A 23,048-nucleotide genomic window follows, 5' to 3' on the forward strand; every position below is an offset into this window, starting at 1 on the left:
TTTTATGTTATTGCATAATCTTATGGATGCATACATAATGGTAAATGTTTTATGGGTTCACTAAGTTGTGAAAAGTTTTATTTGTACATTTGGACCTTGGATAATTGATTCACCCCCCTCCCCCCCTCTTAGTTATTCAAAATAATTCTAACAACAACATACCTTCTTCTTAGTCTTTTATGTGCTCTACCTTCCTGCTCTTTAGGATTGGCTACCTCTTTAGTCTTATGTCTAGTGACTCTTGTAGTAGCCCTTGTGGTAGGTGTTTTTCGTTTGGGCTAACTTGGTTTTACAACCTTATTTGGTCTTTTCACTGCAGATGTCTTTTTCTTTCTTTCCTTTTTGTTAGTGGGTGTAGATGCTTCATTAACTTCTTCTTCCTTGGCACCTTTTACAATTTATGTCTCCCCTTCCTGTTGATCCTCTCCTTGTCCTTGTGTTAGAGCCAATGGTGCTTGAACCTACGTATCTTCTTCTTCTTCTTCATCTTCCTCGGCTCCTTCACCAAATTTTTCTTTTAGTTTCTTCACCAATTTATTCTTCTTCATGATTACAGAGGCAGTCTTCAATGCCATAGTGATTTTAGATTTGGTCAATTCATAGTTACCAAATGCTTTGGCTTCTTTGTCCAATTATTTTGCAAGTAATGATGTGATTACTGTAGAGGCCTCATTAACATTTATCTCATAATCTAATGGCCTTAGCCATCTTACTCTAGGAATTTCTACTTGTACATATGTATGATCAGTATCAACTAGGAAGAAAACGTCATCATAATGTTTCTCCACTAGTGCAACTAGTATCCTTAATCTCTTCTTCATGGACTGTTTGAAATCTTCAAAATAACTCGTCATTACTAACTCAAAGTTATTGGTTAATTTTTCAATGAACTCTCTTGTATGTACTACAATTGATCTATTTGTCTTCCATGCAACCTTGCCAAAAGTAGGAAATGTATTCTACATAGAAGAAAATACATATGAAAATAGATCCAAATTTTCACTGAGCACTCTTTCTTTTCCTTGTTGCTCCTAAGTTTTCAATTAATTGTTGCAATTGCAACTCGACAAGATCATAAGTATGATCTTTCTTGACAATTTTATAGCCTATGTCCATTGCAATGTAAGGTACAATATTTAATCTACTTGATTGATAAAAATTATGTATTATTACCCTCATTGCAAAAGCTATTAGGGGATCTATGATTTTATCAATGGTCATACCCCTTTTGTTCCATACAGCCCCTGTGTTCTTTTCAATAACTTCTTTAGACTCAATTCTCATAGCCTCTAGCCGATCTAGGGTTGGATACCCTATTACCCTATGAGTAATTTTATTTGTGATCTCAACTAGCACATTATCTAACCATACTAAGTTGTCATGTATTCTTCTTAAGAAAATCCTTGTCAATTTAGTTTTGAAGACATTTGGAAAATCTAGGGCATAAGTTAACCCTTTCTTCTCGATAGTATTGAATTCTTCTCTTAATGCTTCATTTTCACATAGCCTTCCATATGCTTCTCTAATTTCCATGTCACCAATGCTACCAATCTTGAAATTATAACAATACCTGACATCTTGTATCATTAATACTCGCAGTGGTATCATAGACAATGCATCGGAGGGATCCTACTGATATGCTATGTCTAGAATAGCCTTAAAAATAGGTTGTTTAGTCTCATTACTAATTAAGTAAAAATTTAAGACTTCTTTTCCCTCTACACCTTTTTCTTTCAAAGAACTAGATGCCATCACATAAATGCATGGTCTTAGTTTCGCATTCATGTGCCTGATAACCTTTTTTGTTGCACTTATGGAAGTGACCCATGTTCTTCTACTTAACATTTTGATTTATAGTCTTTCTCCTACACACATTAGAAATATGTCCTTTCTTACCACAATGATGACAAGTAGGTTTTGAGTTCTTACTTCTATTACTTCTTTCTTCAACACTTTTGGATGATTCTCCTTCTTTTGTACTTATGTATCCCAATCCAAATGTGTCATTGTTAGATCTTGGAGATCTCATCAACTATTCAAAGTATTTGATAGCTTCATTTGGTTTATTAAATCTTTCAAAAAACTCATTTTCCCTTTTTAGGTCATTGCTCAACTATTCATTCTGTAACTTTAGTGTAGTTATCTCAATGTCCTTGGCATTTAGTTCATGGTTTGCATTCATCATTTGACTCAATATTTCTGATTGCATGTTAGCAATCCTAGTTACCTCTAATGAATTCTCTTCTAGTTTCCTAGTCAAAACTCTTTTGTCATCTTCAATCATGACTTTGTCTTCTATAGCTTTCTTTTTCTATTCAGTCACCTCACATAGTAATATGGCTTGTGATTCTTGTTCAATCTTAAGATTTCTGATCTCTTCAATTAGGGTTTTATTCTTTTCCATTAGATCTACAATTGCTACATCAAATTCATTAGAGTTTCCATTTGCAAATATCTTAGTAGTGCCATCTCTCTGTATTGTGTGTCATTCTCCTCAATAGAAATTTCCTTCCTTCTGTTCAATGATTTCTTTAGGTAATCTCTTGCTTCATTCAACTAATGTAGAATGAGTTGTATTTCAATTCCCTAATTATCAATGATCTTTCCCAACTTGTAGACTTCCATTTCTAAGATCTTTCCTCAAAGTTTCAAGGCTTCACTTTCAGAGAACTAGGCTCTGATACCAATTGTTGCAATTATGAATAGGAAAGGTGAACTTTTGAGAAGCCAGGTGGGGGGGTGAATTAGTGCTTTAAACTTTGACCCATTAAAATATTCACCACACATCCATCTCACATATTCAATAAATAAATTGAAATACCATGTAAAGCATATACATCTAAAGCATATAAACAAGTAAGAATTCACACATATATGATACAAGATATGATTAGTTAAAAACCCTCCAATAAGAAGGTAAAACTGGGGTGGTGATGACACCCACAAATCTTTACTACTGCAGTAATAAAGTGTATCCCATGAGGGTTACAATGTTTGATCATGAACCATGATCTACCCTATGAAAGGTCTACCCTGTTAAAGGCTTACAAAGGCTATTAGGTCTTACCTTGTTAAAGGATTTCAACACCCTATTAAAAGTGTGCCTGATTAAAGGACTTCAACTCACAATTAAGTAAGCACCTTGTTATAGGATTTCAATACAACTTGTTAGGACTATTTTGTTAAGAGATTTAATTGATTTGCCTATTAGAATGTCTCAGCAATGATCATACGGTTAGCACTCTGATGCTTGATAATAGATCACCTCTATTTTTTTGTGTTCTTGACCCTTCTTGATTAGATGACTCTTTAATGTTCATTGTTTCCTTCCTCTATTCTCTTTTAATTGATTCTGCAATACAATTCAAATCATAATACCATGGTCACCATGCATGTCCTAGTTTGCGCATGCAAAACTCTCCTTTTTCATTCATTCATTCTCTTGCTCACTCATAAGAAGTTTAGGGTTTTTCCTCCTTAAGAAGACCTAGGTGACTTAGGGTTAGGTATGAATCAATAGTTGTGATTCATCCATATTGTTGCTTAAACCTTCCCTTTACCTGATTGGGTGCATGTAATACATAGGGATTAAAACTTAAGATTCATCTTCATCACCAAAATATCATAATTCAATCCTTAAGTCGGCTAAAAAATGATTTACATAGTAGTTTGCGCCATTACAAACAACTATGAAAAAACTATGTTACTTGGCATCTAAAGTCCTTGATGCTTGACACATACTAACTTCAATGTTGTCACTCGGCATGCACTACTTGGTCAGTGCTTGAATCACTCGACATATACTATTTGCTCAGCACTTGAGTGACTTGGCAGTCACTTTTTACTCGACATGGGTGCTTGACATATGTTACTTATTTAGTAGGAACTAAGTAAATGACTTAAGTGTATAGACACTCACTTGTCAAAACCAGTCTGAGATTAATAGAAATGACTTCAAGTGTGTAGCATGTCTTCTATCAACATGGGTAGATTTTGTACATTCATCTTTATAAAGCCAAGAAAAGTGAAAGAGTTTTTTGAATGTTTTCAAGAGGAAGTATATCTACATCTTAAAGTGGATTCATGGTCTATAGGATATGTAAAATAATAAACATGTCTTGTATGTGCCTTGATGGAACATCTAAAAATAGAAATAAGAAACAAGGAAATGATCTAGAAAGATAATATCATTCTATACTCAAGTTAGAAAATCTTGTGAAATGCTAAGACTCTAATAAAACTTGCATACAATAAACTAAGATAGAGTGATAAATATAAATGTAAAATGTCACAAGAAATTCATGGAGCTAATCTGATATCAAGATAAATCATATGCTCAAAATATAAAAAAGAACAAGTTAGATATGAAAATATTGATCAATTCTCTCATAAAAGAATATATAGTAATACAAAAATAACCATAAACAAGGCCAATTAATAAAACCTCCATCAACATATCATCAATTGCATGGATGTAGATAGTTCACTTATGTGTCATCACACTCCAAGTTAATGAGTTGTGAATCCATAACCTTCATGATGGACAATCTAAGGAATGAAGTATGTTGAGCATTATCATATTAGTATATTAATTAAAGAAATGTGAGAGAGACAAAGATAAATTAGTAAAATATGTGACTCAAGTTCTAGATCAACACAAGATCCTAATTAGTCCCTTAGGTAGAAAAGGAATCTATAATGAGTAATAAAAATACATTTTCTTCAAATAAGAGCTCCAACATGGTGTAAAAAGATTTTCAAGAGCAATATCCTTACCATGAGGGAAAATATCAAGATGGGTCAAACCAACTGAAAATTCAGGGAGCTCCATTAATTTTAAGGAAACTTGCAAGAATCAATATAACTATTTCCACATAACCCATAATAGATCTAAAATAAATATGTAATTAAAATCCACATGCAAGAGAATAGACAACATACCCACAAAAATTGTGAGACACAATATACCCTGGGAAACCCTCATTGAGGGAAAAAAAACTCAGCCTCCAAAAGCATCCATCACCATGTATTATTCAGCAAAAACACCATTGCAATACAACCATGGAAGCCTTCAAAGCCATAGCCACAACCAAGCAATCCATGTGAACAAGCATGAATCCACACATCCCATGCAATGCTTCCAACCTTCACAAATGCTCCTTTTGCTAACCTATCAATCCTTGTCCCGCTTGACTCTTTCCCTTTTGTCTTCTCGTTTTTCACACCAACAACTACCCTTGTGGCTATAGTAGCAAGTCCAAAAAAACCACCAAGTGGTATTACATAAACCATGTGCTACCCAACCCATTGACCGCACATTTAATATTGGAAATTTAATTCTTGTCCCCATATTATTAAATAATTACATGAAATATTATAACATTGTTACAATACAACTCATCAAGTATATCCTATGGGAATCCTTCCATGTTGCATGTCCATCTAGGTGCAACATTACATAATAAAATAAAATAATACAATATAACAATATTATGCAATGTGTGCAACACCCATTATCTAACATTAAGAACATACTCTTCATGAGAAATATAATGGAAAAAAAATAGAGGGAAACTCCATATAAATATCTTTCTTTAATATGGAACTAATTAGAGGGAAACACCATTACTATTATAATCTCAATGTGGAACAAAGGGAACAAAATGCAGGGAAACTATATATAAAGTAAGTGCACACCATTATAGGATGAAGGGATACTCCATGGGTCGAATATAGGTAAGTTATAATCAATGGGCCCTCTATAGTTAACCTTGAAAATTTTCTTCTGAATGCAACTTACACAAAATCTATTAAAATTAATATAAATCAATGGTATAGAACCATAAAATGTGAACATGGGCATAAAAAGATACTATAAAAGCATAAATCTATAGGGTTTCTTTCATTTATCCTTGTAGTCTCTATTTTTATCATCTCTTATGTTTTTGAATTTGTCTCCATTCCTAGTGCTATTCTTATTAGGGCACCTCGTAGCAATATGACCAACTTCATTACAATTGAAACACATGATGGGTAACTTACCTTTGCATTTACCTTTGTGTCTGTGAAATCTCCTAGCAAGCAATGCTTCAAGTTGTTCAAAATCGTCCTCACCTATATCACTATCATTAGAAACATATTTGACCTTTTTATTTTTCTTCTCTTTAGGTTCTTTTAATGATAACTTAGATTGGAAAGAAGATTCAACATTCTTAGATTTTAAATTATCAAAATTTGAGAGCTCAAAGGTAGTAAGTCTACCTATCAATCCTTCAAGGGTTAGATCATTTTTAGGTGTGCATGTTAGTTCTTGAATGGAAGAGACTCTAATAGCATAGATGTGTAGTAGTGTTCTCAATACTTTGTTGATCACAGTCTCATATTCAATCTTACCAGTTGCTTCTCTAATAGCATTAACAACTACTTTTACTCCGGCATGATATTGAGCAATATTCTCACCTTCTTGCATCCTAATATCATCAAATTTACCTTTAAGACTTTTAGAATTTGACTCTTTGCACATTTTTGGCTCCTCCATAGATCTTCTAAATAACATCCCACATCTTCTTTTTTGTGTCATAGTCCTTGATGTCATTATATTTAGTGTAACTTAGGGAAGATGCAATGTCTAGCATGGCCTAATTGTGTGCTTTCTTCTTTTTTAGATCCTCAGTAGTAAGGGCTCTAGTAGGGTCAACATGCTTAGTGGTGATGGTGGATTGTGCATGATCTACAAGTCCTCCTAGATGTAGCTTCATCAAAATTTTCCATGCAAGAAAGTTTTCCTTGTTAAGCATGAGTAACTCTCTTTTGGACATCTTGATCTTTTTGCTTATTGTACCTTCAAACCATCTCTCATAAGCAACCAACGCTCTGATACCAATTGTTGGAATTCTTTACAATAACTGAGAGCGGGGTAGATCAGTTATCCAAGGTCTAAAATTCCTAATAGAACTTTTCAACACTTTAACAAACTCATACCCATAAGATGTATCTTACATGCATCCATAATACTTAAACTTTGTAGGTTACTATCTTAGGTCAAAATAAATTTGTAGAAATGTAAACATGAAACAACATAAGAACATTCACACAATTTGACACAAGGAATTTACATGGAAACCCAATTTGGGAAAACCCACCAGTAACATGATACTACTTCTCACTCTTCTGAAGTGATGCCCTATGAGAGGCCAACCCTATTAAAGGTTACAATACATACTATTAAATGTAGCCTGGTTAAAGGATTTTATCACCTTGTTAGGAGTGAGCCTTGTTAGAAGACTTTAGCTCATTCAATTAGAATACCACCCAGTTAAAGGATTTAAAAATGATTTTTAGGTCAACCTTAATCCAAAGGATTTACTTTAGATTGATACAATTGTTGGAAAGTAATAGTAAGGCTTGATCTGATAAAAATTTACTACTCACTTTGCAAATTACAAATCTCTATTTTAGTCCTCCATTCTGCTTGGCTTTTCACACTTCACTTCTGATACCTTGTTCGCCCTTCAAGCATTCATCTTGTTAAGCCTTCTAGCTTTACATGACAATTTGTAGACTCTCCTATTTGGCCATCGTATAAAGCAATACCCTAGACTCCTTGTCTACTTAGGGTTTTGTCACATCCCCACTAGCCAACTTTTGCTTCATGCCTTGTATCCCCTTTTCAATAGAATTTAAGTCTTCTAGCACTCAATAACAATCGTCCATTTCAGTATTAGGTAGGATTCATTGAATTTACCCATGCTTTTCTTTTTCTCCCTCTAGAGACTTCCCTTACACTCCTTCATGAATTTGTCTCAAAATGGTTTACCTTCAATTCTATACCACCAGCTCATCAAGCTTATCTTCCACACAATTCAAGAATTCAACTTTGTTAGCTCATATTCAATGAATCTTCAATCTTTCTCTTATTGTTATTACTCTGCAATAACTGTCCTCTGATGCCTGGCACATACAATGTCACTCAACATCTATGAGACTTTCACTTGGCACTTACATTATTTTACGATCACTTGGCACTGTCTAGAAATTACTTAGCATATACTGTAAATCACTCAATATACACTGTATTTCCACTTTGCTTGGCATCAACTAATTTTCTTCTCTTCTTGTACTAACATTTATCGGCACCAACTATTCAGTTAGTTAAGCTTAGCAGACACAATTCTTCTTCATTTTTCTGTTAGACTTAGTTAGTCTATCTATCAAATTTAGCTTTAAGAAGATAGATAAGAGAACATATCATCCATGTCTTACTTGGTCTTAGTATTTCTTTTCTATACCAAATAACTCAACCTTTCCTCTAGGTGGTCTTGTTATTACATTTGATCAAATCCTCTTCATCAATCAAAATAAATAATAGAATTAAAACCAAACAAGCTAATGTCTCACCAAGAAGTAATTGGTTTGACATCATTGATAATATAATGATGGTTTCCAGATTCCACATATCAAAAAAATCTTGTTTTCAACAATCTCCCTCTATCACTATGTGTCCCTCCTCCATATAGGGTAATGTGACTTTATCAGTTCCTTTTCTATGTCTCCCTCTTTCTAATTTTCTTTCATATTTCCCTCATAGTGCTAATCAATCACTCTTGTTATTTCTCTGATATTCTGACTTCTCTAATTGACTCCCTCTTACTAGGTATGTCTGCTCACTTTTTGTTCACTTTCTCTCTTTGTTTACTATCTCCCTCTTTTGATATATCTCAGTTTTCTATGTAGTTTCAATATATCCTTGTCATCTCAATATGTAGATGTTATGAATTTAGGTTCTCCCTTGTCATCTATCTTTTGACTAATCATCTTATGCAACTCCTTGATTACTTTAGGTAGATCCTAAAGATAGATCCACTACATCAATTTGTAAAGTATGACATGTAGCTCAATTGATGTAGGGCACAACTCTATCTCTTTAATCATCTTTGGATAGGGGTATCACCACTAATAAATTTTGACCCTTTTTTCAATGAAACTTGGTCAAAATTTTGACCCATGTTGGTCAAAGTTGCACCCAAGTGGTGGATCACAAATTTTCTTGTGAAAGATTAGATGAAACCTCAAATTAGTCAAAATTTTGACCAAATACTTGGTTGAAATGGACCACGTTTGGTATGACCAATATTGATGGGCATTGGTCAAAATTTAGATCGATCTTGGTCAAAATGCTAGCCAAGATTGGTCAAAATTTCAACCAAGCTTAGTCAAAATGCCAGCCAAGATTGGTCAAAATTTTGACCAATCTTGGTCGAAATGCCAGCCAAGATTGGTCAATATTTCAACCAATTGTTGGTTGACATGGACACCACAATGAAAAGGTCACCATACTCACGACCAAAGAACTGGTCAAAAGTTTGACCAATATTGGTTGAAATGCTAGCCAATAGTGGTTGAAATTTTGACTGATCTTTGGTTGAAATGGTCACCAAAATGACAAGAATGCCATTCTCATGGCCAAATAATTGGTTGAAATGCTAGCCAAGATGGGTCAAAATTTTGACCAATCTTTGGTTGAAATGGACACCATAATGACAAGGATTCCATACTCATGACCAAAGAATTGGTCAAAATTTTGACCAATCTAATTTGTTAAAAGAAAAACAATACAAGATGCATGATGATGCATGCAGATGGATGGAAATAAATTGGTGCACCTTTATTTAGAATAGTAGGGGCCTCTACCCTGCCATTTTATAGGCAGAGACACCACCCTCCTATAGAATGGTAGGTCCTCCCCACGCTATCATAGATCCTTGCTCTGCATGCATGCACCATTACACTGGAATGACTATCCACCCACACAAACTATAGGGGGGTAATAGGAAGGGTTCACCCTTACAATTCTATGGTGACCAAGGCTAGAACCCCTATAGATTTATGGCTAGAACCCGAGTGAATAATGGGGCCTAGTAGGACCCCTACTATTCTAAAGGGGCGTGGGATCTGGTAGATCCTTCAATTGATGGTTCAAACTGAGTGATGATTGGGTATCTATTTTAAAAAAATATAGCAGAGGTCCCAGGATAGAAACAAATTGAGGTATGAGAGAACAAAAACTTGGAAAATAAAGCACATGTGAAAACCTCCAAAAATAACATGGAATAATTTAAAACATACCATTTCTTTCATCTTCAAAGAGAATGTCTTGGCATTAGATGGATTTTCCTTCATATCAGTAATGAGATCGGGGAACAATTCAGGGATTGTTAATCCTTCTAGAAGTGCTTCATTTTTTGCCTCCAAGAGAAGTTGGTATATGTCTCTTCCCGTTCTTTGCAAAATTCTACATGCTCTATTTTTAGATTCCAATAAGTATAGAAATCCTAGGATAAAAAAAAATTGATCATTCCTCATTACAGTTATGCAAATAGGGTTGGTATTTTAATTCTTATCTTGATTTTCTATATCAATGGAGCTTCTTAGCACATCTTAAGCAGTAGTAAGGGAGCACAAATAGTCAAATGACCTATTGACTAAAACATTTAATATCATGAGCATTTTCATCTTAATATATTATTACTAAACCTAATCAAAAGAAGCTATAAAGCACCTAGATCATGCAAATATACATTTTATTAGTGATATATTTAAAAACCACACATTATAATTATTTTTCTATTGATTTGCAAACTGTATTATCAAACAATGTTAAGATTGTTATTTTTTGCACTTTATGTTTATCATTCAAGTGATAAACTTAATTGTTGTGTACCTCATAGAAAAGGAGCTTTGCTTTTGACAAGATTCCTAGTATTAAAAATATCTTCATAGAATCACCTTTGAATTTACTAGAGACATGTTCTCTCAATTTAACCCCTCATAACTTGTGGAAAGAATTTGGCCATTTATACAAAATTTAGATTGTTATAGAGTCTACGTGCAACATTTGAAGTTCAATATTTTAATGTTTGGAAAGCATATATATTAGGAGCAAGGAAATCCTCTTAATCATTAATATTGAATGAATATGTGTTGATTGTAAATGAGACTTACTCAAAATTTAGATCGAAGTTTTAAAAAACATTAGGTTCATCTAAGACAACTCTACACCAGGGATTTGCTTCTTTGGAGCCTATTTTTCACAAAGAAGAATGTTGATTTTTTGTAAATTTTGTAGTAGGATTGGATATTATGGTTGTGTTAGTTCATTTTACTTTAGTTTTTACAAAATTTGTATATGTAATTTAATGAAGTTTAGCAGTTGTAAATAGAATTTGGGAAGAGTTATATTGTGATAAAGGGGGATTTCATTTTTCCTTTCATTACAAAATTTAGTATTTTATCAAATCCTTTCATGCTCCTTCCCAAGCTCTCTAGCTAGGCTTTGGGTAATCTATGCCTATGTTTGTAGCGTTATTATTATATATACAAGTTTACAAGATCCCATCAACTACCCTTGGTTTTGCATTTCTACATTTCACATGCATGCAAGACAGGTGGAGAAACCTATGTTTAGTATAGAGTAGATTTTGACTATATTCTTTGATGGGGCTAAAGCTCATATGGGTAATGGAGCCTAACTATTTTTTGGTAGTCCCTCTCTGCATTCAAAGGAACAACTGCTTTTTCATCTAGCAACAACTCACTCAAATCTCATATTGATCTCCCCTTAACTTGACATTTCACCATTTACTAGCCAAGGATATGACTCATTTATCTTAGCAACAACAAGTTATCAAGGGAGATACCTATTAGTTTGGAGGGATGTCAGAAGTTAGACTGGAAGTACAATTTTAGACAATAATCATACTAAATCAATCATAACAAATAAATGTAAGTTTATTGATTAGATAGGAAAAATTATACAAATCCAAGCTTTAAAATCAACTAAAAGTAGATATACGAGTATATTTAGATAATGATTTGTATTTCTTACTCATGCTCAAAAGGAGAAAGCTAACTAAAATGCACTCTGAAAAAAGAATATTCAGTGATTAGAATTTGTCAAGAAGTGAAAGATAAAATAAATGAATATTAAAAAGAAAAAAGAAGCTTGTCTAACCTTAAATAGGGTAAAATGAATGAGATAGATAATCAACTTGGATTGACCAAACCAAAATAATCTATCATTGGGCTTCACCACTAGAGCTCCTTGTACAATAGGATTTCTATCTTGAATATCTAATGTCATTCTAATTATTATAACTTGTAGCATTGTTCCCACTATCAAAAGAATCTGCAAAAAAAAAGTATTTTTAGTCTTTCTAAATTACTATTTAGAAATTAAACAATTGATACTTTCACATTGCATGGTGTTAAAAAAGGATGTGATATCTTTTATAATGAGGTGTTCTTAAAGTTTGAATGTATGGCTAAAGATCTCAAAGCTCTTCTGAGACATTGGCTAAATGGTCCATAAATGGATATTTTTAGTGACATTCCTCTCGCTAATGAAAAACATAGCACTTTACTCCCCAATGCACACATTCATAAAGTACTATCTATCATGGCCCCTAGCATGGAACCTAGGTCAACTTCTAGATTTGTGATTTTTCAAATAAACCATACCTAATATTCAAAAAGTCCCACAATGCCCCAAACATGGAGGCACAAAATGAAAGGCCAAGTTTGAGTGCATCACTGAGAAAAAATTAGTCATGGCATTCAATCTAACTCTTAGGAGTGGAATTATAGTATCCCTCATATCACTAGCTTTCTATAAATTCTACCTCAACATACAGTTCAAATCAAGTGATCAACTTGCACTTTTTTCATTGGAAATCCTTGGGAAGGTGCAGGAAAATTGTTACAAACAACAGTCATCCACTATGTTTGTGTCATATTGATTTTGTCTACTGTACCACTTAAAAGGTCTTATCCTTAAATAAAAACCTTCTTAAATTCAGTGATATATAGGGAGCAATTGAAAATGCATAACCAATTATTCATGCCAAGGGCCTCCAATATGTTATATGTGGCATAGGTCAGTTGGGAGGTCTACAATATTAGCTTGAGGCATACCATCTATATTCAATTCAACAAAATTTGTTCAAGCAAAGAAATCCATCCTTCCTAGCTCAGTGATATACATTGCATGTGTCATTATCATGTACCTTATGCTTTGAGTTAATGCTTGACATAGTTATTCAATGGTTAGAGTGCTTGAACTTTAACATGATCTTCTATTTCTGAAGGTTTCTACTGATAAAACCTTTCGTAACTTTTTGAAGGTAGCAGTTATCTTTATATAGTCCTTAAGAATCTTCACAATCTTTTTATTCCTTGTAGTTTATTTTAGAATGAGTATAAATTGAATTCAGTAGTAATATGATTCACTTAAAGAGATGAGCACATTCTTAAATTTCAAAATTGCAAGAAAATTAAAAATTGGTTGAAGAAGAAAATTTTGTTTCATTGTTATTGTTGCAATCTAGATCTAATACAAGTTGTAGGAACTTGAGTTTCTTTAGATAAATAGATAGGAGATACTTTACTCGATCCTTTTTGGGACCAAAAAATTGCACTCTACCAAATATAGAAAAGCAGACCTTTGCAGATTACTTATTCTCGTTAGGTAAAAAGGAATACAACATCGTGCATTATGATTATTGTTTGATGATTGTGTTCAACAACTTAATGATGATTATTTCAGATGCTTATTATATAGTGCTATATCCAATAAATTAAATACATGATGTAATAATAAAGATGATAGCACACACTAGATACAAGAGTAAAATATGTCTTTATTCTATCATGAAATTATTATAGAGAAGAACAAAGATGGTTGCTCAAGGAGTATAGTTCATCCCACTACACCATGCTACCTTCCTTGATGATACACGATATATTAAAAGACTTCGCAGTTTCCAAGAGGAACCCAACCTCCAACTAGCTGACACTTATAACTACCTGGTGGTGACAAACAACTTAATGCAACCAATTATTATGTTGTTGGATAACTAATATTTTCAAATATAACAATAAATAGTGTATGCTGACTAGACTTATCTTTTAAATCTTAGTAGTGTATTTATGGTGTTTTCTAATGTACTTGAGATCAAACCTGCAACTACAATAGTTTTAGGTTACCTTATGAGTGCTATCACTCTAGTTTAGTTTGAGCCTATAGCTGAAATAATTTAAGCCTATCTTATGGTTGATATAACTCCCCTAATTTAAGTCTATCTTAATGGCTCCTCACAGTATCCTCATTATTGACTAATATTGTTAGCCAATGAAATCCATCTCTTCAAACCAAGGAGGTCTAAAAATTTTGTAAAGCTATGTGGTTGTTGATTTTATCTAGTTAATTCCTATTTTTTCTTGGAAAAAATCTTTGACTAGAATTAAGAAAGAAAAGCATATGTCAATGATGGTTCTATTATACAATATTTTTAACAATAATCTAATTTTTCATTTCAGATTTGTCAAAGGAATTATTGGTTAACATTAACAAATTTAGGCAAAACATGAAGCTTCCTATTCTGACCAAAAATGAAAATATCGCTTGTTTGGCAGAGTAGTTAGTAGTTTAGTTCAAAGGCCAACTATGTAGTAATTCTATAGGAGAAGATACTTTGCCAGACACAGAACCTCAATTTTCAATCTATCCATAGTTTTTGGAAAATTGCCACCTGAATATATCTTATACACAAGATGGAGTAGTTATTTTGGATTGCATTCTTGGTTTGGATCCAAAGATAGAATTTTAGAATTATATGCATTCAAAATATCTTAAGTATGTGAACGACACAAAATTTATGTCAACTAGGGTTTCTTCTGAAGATAATTGGTTTGTGTTGGTTCTGGCTACAAATACAAATGGTGAAAATTTTCAAACTTATAGTAGAGGCATGATACATTGTGTTAATAAGTTGCTATCCTTACTACCAATCTTAGGGGCTTTACTTCTAGTAGCCTGAAACTCCAATTGGTTGATTCCAATTATTTAAAACCCATTTAGTTTGATATGATCTAAACATCACATTCCATGTCTTAAGAACAATCTCAATGCCCAAATCCACTGAGCCCGAAGCCCATATTTTAGTTTCTTTGGGCATTGTGGTCTATTCCACTTGTCCCAAATTTTATTGGGATGACATTGTTCACATAAAACTAACTCATGTTCAATTTCCAAAAAGATTTGCTATCAAATTATGCTGTCTAATTTTAACATTCTAGAAGGTGAGTTTTATTTTCTTTCCATTTACTAATTTAATTGTGTCCTTGAGCATCAAAATTTTCAAATTCAATATGAAATGTATATTTTTAGTATGCCCTATTTTTTGCCTAAAATAATGAAATCTAAATAACAAGACATTAACAATCATTACTAGTTTTGTAGGTAAATTAGAAGACAAGAAAAACACCAAAATACAATTTAGAAAGTTGGGTATCTAATAATTGATTTTTAAATATTGAGTCTTTCAAACTTTTTATTCGTTGTATGAAAAATATTAATCTTACTAAACAAGTTAAATATATTTGATGGGCATTTATCTTAGCAACAACAAGTTATTGAGGGAGATACTTATTAGTTTGGAGGGATGTTAGAAGTTTGAGCTCCTTGACTTAGCTCACAATAATCTAGAGGGGGTATTACCTTCTGATGTCATTATTAGCCTTGGAAACCTATAACTCTACCTCAATATTTCCTGGAATTCCTTTCAAGGGTCATTCCCATGGCAGGTGAGTAAAATTGTAATGTCTCAAGCCATTGATAAATCAAATATGTTTCTTTCTATCTTAGTGCATACCTATGTAACAAGAGCATAGAGAGGGAGAGTTAGATAGCTATAAAGTATTTGAATTGCAACCCTAATGAAAAAAAAATGCATTTTGAGTTAGAAATTTTGTGGATATGGATATAAATGTAATATTGAAAGGAAAATATTTACAAAGATTGTCTAGAATTTTTTAATTTTGTGTGTGTTTCATGATCATGTTTGGTCATTTCTTCTAATGCCAAAAATTTCAATTTTTTCCATATTAGGGCACTACCAAACCATCATATTGACTATTTGGGGAAATTTAACATAACAAGTAAACTTAGCCACAACTTACTCTAATTACAACGTCCACCATTTGATCATGGAAGTGGGATTTTAGACCATATTCATAATGCATCAATCATAACAAATAGATGTAAGTTTGTTGATCAGATAGGAAAAATCATACAAATCCAAGCTTTAAAATCAACTGAAAGTAGATATATGAGGATTTTCAGATAATGATTTTTATTTCTTACCCATGCCCAAAAGAAGAAAGCTAACTGAAATGAACTTTGCAAAATGAATATTAAATGATTAAAATTTGTCAAGAAGTGAAAGATAGTAATACTAAAGTCAATAGAAATGAACCTGAACACTCAAACCCTACACAACAAAGACAACATTTCACTACATATATGCAATATATAACATATTTTATGCCTAACAAACATTTCTAAAAACAAAAGGCTAGTTGAGACTAAAAATAAGTATATATGGCCATAAAAGTATAAAAGGAGGAACAAAGATACTCTAGAATCTCGATGCTAGCCAAATCACTAGATGAATAATAGAACCTATTAGGTCCTTGGGTGAGGATAGATAGGTTGTTAAGTTAAATCTTGCTCCTAAATTGCAATTATGGCTCTAAGTTGCAAAACATGGGTTTGTTTGAAAAAAATGGGTAGAAGGGCTAACCAAGGGTCAAAACCATTTTTAAATGTCTCAATAAATCTATTCATTCCATTGACCAAGTTTGATGAGCACATCTTATTATAATTGCAAGATTTTGCAAAAATTGCTAAAAAGTTGAAAAAGTTGCAAAATTGCAATCTTGGCAATTTTGTAACTTTTCTTGCTCAATGAGAAAAATTTCTATGGGAGTTATTTAATAGGTTTTTAATAATTAAACAAGGCTTGTAACACATATATAAGTCCATTCTTGATCATTTTCAAGGGTTGGATGAGTTTTGGTTGTATAGTGTACGGATTTGGCATTGAAATGTAATTGTAGCTAGTTAGAAATAGAGAAATTTCATTGTGTAAATGGATTGGCTTGGAGTTTTTATTGAATGGAATATTTAGTTACATTTATTTCAGTTCTTCCTAGGTTTTCAAGTCATCAAGTTTTAATTTTATTACTATTGTACGTTGGTTTTTGGCTCTTTACTAGTTTTCTTGTTCATAACATCTGGTTTTGTAAAAATGGATTGAAACTCTCTTTCCCATAGTTGAAAATTCATGAAACCAAGGGGAAAGAGATTTAATTAAATTTACTATAACATACCATAATTAGATCTCTTTTTAATGGTGGAAAACATTCATTTTTGCAAGCCCTATTCAAGAAATCTAGCCTTGACTTATGATTTTTTATTGGTAAACAATAGAAAGAAGGGGCTTGACTGATTAGTTTCCTCAAACCAATGATGGAAATAATTTTTTAATGGTCTAATCTTTCTCCTTGTGAAATTTTAAGTGTTGGAGTGACCTTTGAAACAAGTTATGCTTATTTTATTTTGAACTGGGCTAAATTGCTTCGAAACCCTCATGAATTGGGCCTAATTGATTTGGATTGTGTGAAGGGTTTGAAATTTTTAAACCACTAAAATCCTTATATTATTGATAAAGATTATCCATATCTCATTTGGTTTTATGGGATTCTTAAGAGTTTTATTGTGAAAATGCTCAAAATTCTCTTTTGTAACCCTCATATTTTTTGGTATCACAGCAACATTATTCATCTTGGTTGATTTTTCTTACAAGATCTCTTCATGTTGGTTGGTACTTGGGTTTGAACTATCAACTTACATCTTATAAAGCTGGTAAAATTCTTCAAAGACCAAGGAATAGGTTGGAAGGAAAGATGACCCTGTTCTAGCCCTATTTGCGAAGGAATAACAACATCAATATGTAAGATTGGCCACAAAGTTGGAAGAAAATTTGTGCAAGGTTTACGTGATAGTCAAAACATGTTCGTGTGGTCCTAATGATGCATCTGGAAGCCTCAAAACCCTCAATAAAAGCCTAGGCTTCATTAGCGTCTGGTGAACCAAGAGCTAGTGAACAACTCCATAGTGGAAAGTGCACATATGAGCAACAATTTTTTGTGTTTTTCTTGATTCTATTGGTGTAGCAAGGTGAAAGAAAAGGATCTTGGATTGATCCTAAGTTGGCGAGCCAAGAATCACCATCAAGTTCATAGAAGTGATGTAGTAACCACCTAGGAAGAACTAGGAAGTAAGGAAGCAAGCCTTGTTGTTACATCAATGATGCAAAATTTTGATACTTAAATTGTTCACATAGTAATCCACAAAGTTATTGACATATATTATCAGACCTCAAGGATGTTAGTATGTGTAGTCTAAGTAATGTGAATTTGATAAGGATATTTTTATATTAGTTAGTCTTTGTTAACTCACACTTGCTATAAGTTTTGGGCGTGACCACTTATTTTGAATTAGCTAATGTTTATAGCCTATGCATGGAGTGTGAAATTTTGAATCAAGTTACAGAAACATTACATTATTTTTCCTAATAGTGACTTAGAACCATCAGCTATGTTGCACTTTATATGTGACGCGTAGATTTATATTATAGGTCATGAATTTAATGCTATAATGAAGCCTAGAGAAAAAAAGTAGAGAATCACCAAAGAATGCCAATAATAATTGATTTCAATATACTATTTTAGCCCATATCATCCCTCATTCTAGTTCAGACCCCTTTGCAGTTCAGCTAAGTATCACCGAGGATTCATTCCCAAAAAAATGTCCTTTCAAATTTGAAAAAATATGGGTGAGGGATGAAAACCTAATGAGTAAAATAGAACAATAGTTGAAGGAAGCAGAGTTATCAAGATCAAAATATATTATATTGCTTGGTAACTAAGCTAAAGATGATCAAGAACAAATTGCTACTTTGGTAATAGTTTTGAATAAAAAGAAAGAATAGATTAGAATATTGAGGATCCTAAAAGGGTTTTGACTGATAAAGGAATGGACACAAAACTCTATCTCAAAGAAAAGAAACTAATAGCTAGTTAGGAAGATATCTTTGGTATGTTAGTTTGAGCTTCACTTGGTTTTGATAATACTTTAATATTCTCTAGTTAACAAGGCCAACCACATGAAGTTGGAAGCTCATCTGGCCTCACCCCCCCTCCCACTAACATCAATATAAATTACCCATTATCATCTAATTACATACTTCATTCATTCATTCATCCATTTATGAACTATAAAATTCAATCAATACAATCACATAACATTGATTAATATGATATAAAACTCGTTAATACACAATACTAATCAAGATGACATTAACACATAACAATATTCATTAACATGAAATAAAAAATAGTATTAATATGCAACATTCATAGATAATTACTTAAAACAATGTTCTTTCTTTATCCAAACAAGGTTTATCACAGAGCATTATTTTAGAAGTCATTTCTTCTTTTTGTTTTTGTTAACTCTCTTAAGGTAAAGGTTGATAGGAGCATCAATATCTACCTCATTCTCCTCCTCTTGTGGCACATGTAATGTCAAATTATGATGCCTCCTCCTATTTTGAGGAGTAGGAGATTGTTGGACTAAAGGGGGCTCTATTGCAAGAACAAGTAAATGGGTTAAATTAGCATACTCTTTTTCTTTCTTTTTTTAACTTTTACAAGTATTTAATTAACCAGTACAACATAACATGCATTTTTCTTACCTAACAATGCCACATCATGTACATTAACATTTTGATTCACCACCATCTCAATATGCTTAACATTTGGAACATGCTCCTCTCCTTCACCATGATGTTCAACATGCTCTAAAATATTCAAAAAAAGGTTACACATTAAATTGGAATTGAAGATCTTAAATTGTATTCATAATTGTGTAATTAATTTCCAATAGAAAATTAATACCTCCACCACTATGATGCACATCATGGCCTTCATCAAGCATAGGCTCTATGATAGGATATGAAGTCTGTAGTGAAATTTTATGTGCATTGTTATGCAGTCAATTTATCTTCAAACCTAACACCAAAAAAGAAATTTCTCAACTATTCAATTTGATTTACTTTTCATCTAACCAATTTACCTGTGTCTCATTTGGTGCACTAGATTCATGGGTATGGCTTTCAAATTCTTGGTGTAGGCGTGCAGCCATGAATTTACAACCTTCCTTCAATGAAATTTATTTATCTTCAACCGCGAGCTCTACATTGAATTCTGTGCTCTATATTTTTTTCTTAATATCATCAGTTTTGCATTTATGGTTTGATTAAACAAATTTTTTTGAAACATTATATAAAAAAAAATTATATGAAATTCCATTGCGGCTACTTACAAGTCGAGATTGAAGATTCATATAGCCACCAGAGCCAAGTTTGTGTTGGCCAACCTTTTCTAGTCTCGCTTTTATAGCCACTAATGTGTCTTGCAATCTATGAATAGTTTGAAACATGTTAGATTATATATTTAAAAAGATCACTAATTAGTGCATGATTACATTCTACTTAATACTATCGTGATATACCTTCTTTTGACCTATTTTGGTTCATTTCCTTTATTATCACATAGCCTTTTCTCTTTTGCATCTTCTATTATTTCATTCCACTCCATCAATGGAAGTATAGGAGGATGGTCATACTTTGGGTTCTCCTTTAGACCCCCTCTATATTGGTCCCTCATATTATTTATATGTCTTGATGCTCTTTTGAGAAGTAGGGTAGTATCAAAAATGTTTTTTCCAAAAAGGTCCTCAAAAGATGTAATGAGCTGATTTTTTAATTGAGGACCCTAGTCATTCCACCTTTTTTTAGAAATAAAATTGTTAAATTGATAACTTTATTATAATAAAATAAATGGAAGAAAAGAAAAATATTTTAGCAATGATATGAAACTATGTACCTTTTACGTATGGTGGGTCCAAATAGCCTCAATGACATATCAAAAAGATGATCAAAGAAAACATTATTTCCTACAAAAACATCATAGGATTATTAGGCCAAAATGAGTTATTTATAAGTAAAATATGATTACACTATAAATAATAACAATTTTAAAGCACCTAGAAGCTTTCGTAATTTTAATAGAAACATAGTTTTCTTGTTCAACAACAATGTCCTCGCAATTGAACCAGTACTAGTCACATGGACTACTGTAGGAAATGGATTAGCTTTAGTAGTACTAGTTTCTGAAGGTCTATCTATTAGTGCACAAAATAGGTTTATAAGTATAAAATCCACCCAACAAAAGAAAATGCATGATTAACACATTGTAAAATATAGCAAAACAAGGTTTTACTAGTTGTACTTGGCATAGGAGAGGATGTTTGCATGCTCCTTGTTGATGAAAATACACTCAGCAATATTGGAGTGACAACCAAAGGAGGCATCCACACTTCATCATGAGCTAAAGAATACAATGTTGTTAGTAAAGACATTTTCAATGGATAAAGATCAAATGGAATACTAGCTAGAAGCATCGAAGAAAAAAGTTAAGTGTTGTAATGTTGATGAAAAAAAAAAATGTTGCACTAGTTTCACTTTCAAAATTAGATGTCCTATTTCAACACTGAGTAATTTCCTTAAATAATACTCTAATTTTCAGTAATTTTGCGAAGAGAAAGTGTTACTTACATGAAGGTTGTGCACTACAATGCGGTGTCATAGGTGTCACATATTGTTGTAGAAGAACATATAATTTTTTAGATCATGATCCATAAGATACTATAAAATATAAACATATATTGAACTTCTATTATTGCTTGAGATTAATTACTACTTACCTTCAAATATTTGACTATACGGGCCAATTCTTCTTTCAGTGCCTCTTTCTCCTCGCTTGTGTCACCCTCAATGATAATGTTAACAATTTCATCACTATATCTTTGTATGAGTTGTTGGGCCATGAAAATAGTGTTAGCACTAAGGGTGATGTCATCTAGAAATGACATCCATATTTTAGATCACATTTGATCTACTTTTATTTTAGCTTTTCCCTATCATTTGGGACATCAATATTAGTAAAATTCCATCAAAATAACTCCAAATCCATAAAGAAAAGAACATAGTAATATGACATTTATTTCTATATAACTTGAACAATTACAATAATTAAGGTTTACCTTAACTGAAGAAGGTGTGTGAGATGGCACACCCCTACATGTGGGAGGTGGTCTATCCATGTTGCCTTGTGAAAAAAATTAGTAATTCTTAGCAATCAACAACAAAATGAAAGTAATAGACTTACCAAAAAAAAATATTAATAATAAAGTAGATTGTATATTGGAGTCAACATTAATTAGAGGCAAGTGTTTTAAATGTTATACTTACCAGTCCCATGATAGGGAATTTTTTTGTATCTACACATTTCAAATTGTAATCTATTAGAAGCTCTTCACTTGTACTTATTGATGTTATTGCACATACAAAAACAAAATTTCCTTTGTGTGCCTTGAATATACATTTTGCCAACTTATTAGCTGACACAGGTCAAGAACTATTTATAAATCCTGTAATATTCCTTGTTGCTTTTGGCCTCCCATCAATATACATAGTGAACATTTTACTTTGATCATTTTGTTTGCATTGTATATAATTTGGTGACAATGCATACCTACGCATACTTTTTTTATATTGCATAATCCACATCCAATTGTTGTAATTGTAACAAGGTCATACATACTTCATCAATTCAACAAGTTTATTTTAATAGACTTTTATGCCATCCATAGAAAATAGGCCCAAACCATGTAATGAAGATGGAGCTATGCAATATATCCTTTCATTAACAAAAAAATTAGTGTTAACTGGAGATAGTTCCTTGGGTACCCATTCAATCTAAAGATGTGTGTACTTGAAGGGAACCTTCCTATAGCCTTCACTCTCATTATCATAAGAACATGACCCCCCTCCTCAGCAAGAAAAAAACATATTTGTTTGTTGAATTGTCTTCTAGCCTTTTGACCTCTAGTTAATCTCCCTATTTTAGACCTACTAGATATTTCAATTTTTTCTTCTATTTCCGCATTTTCCTCACTCAAGGAAGACAGATCAGACAAATACCTATTTGGTGATACCTGCAATCCATAAAATGAGAGACATACT

General features: G+C 32.5%; 1 pseudogene; it reads left to right on the top strand.

The window, feature by feature from the left end:
• Positions 1-14,140: 14,140 nt before the first annotated feature.
• Positions 14,141-14,873, top strand: LOC149565569 (putative GPI-anchored protein At3g06035 pseudogene; annotated as a pseudogene).
• The last annotated feature ends 8,175 nt before the right edge of the window (positions 14,874-23,048 follow it).

Source organism: Cupressus sempervirens, chromosome 3, assembly GCF_028749045.1.
Source record: "Cupressus sempervirens isolate cs-2001-9-10 chromosome 3, ASM2874904v1, whole genome shotgun sequence".
Taxonomy (NCBI): Eukaryota; Viridiplantae; Streptophyta; class Pinopsida; order Cupressales; family Cupressaceae; genus Cupressus; species Cupressus sempervirens.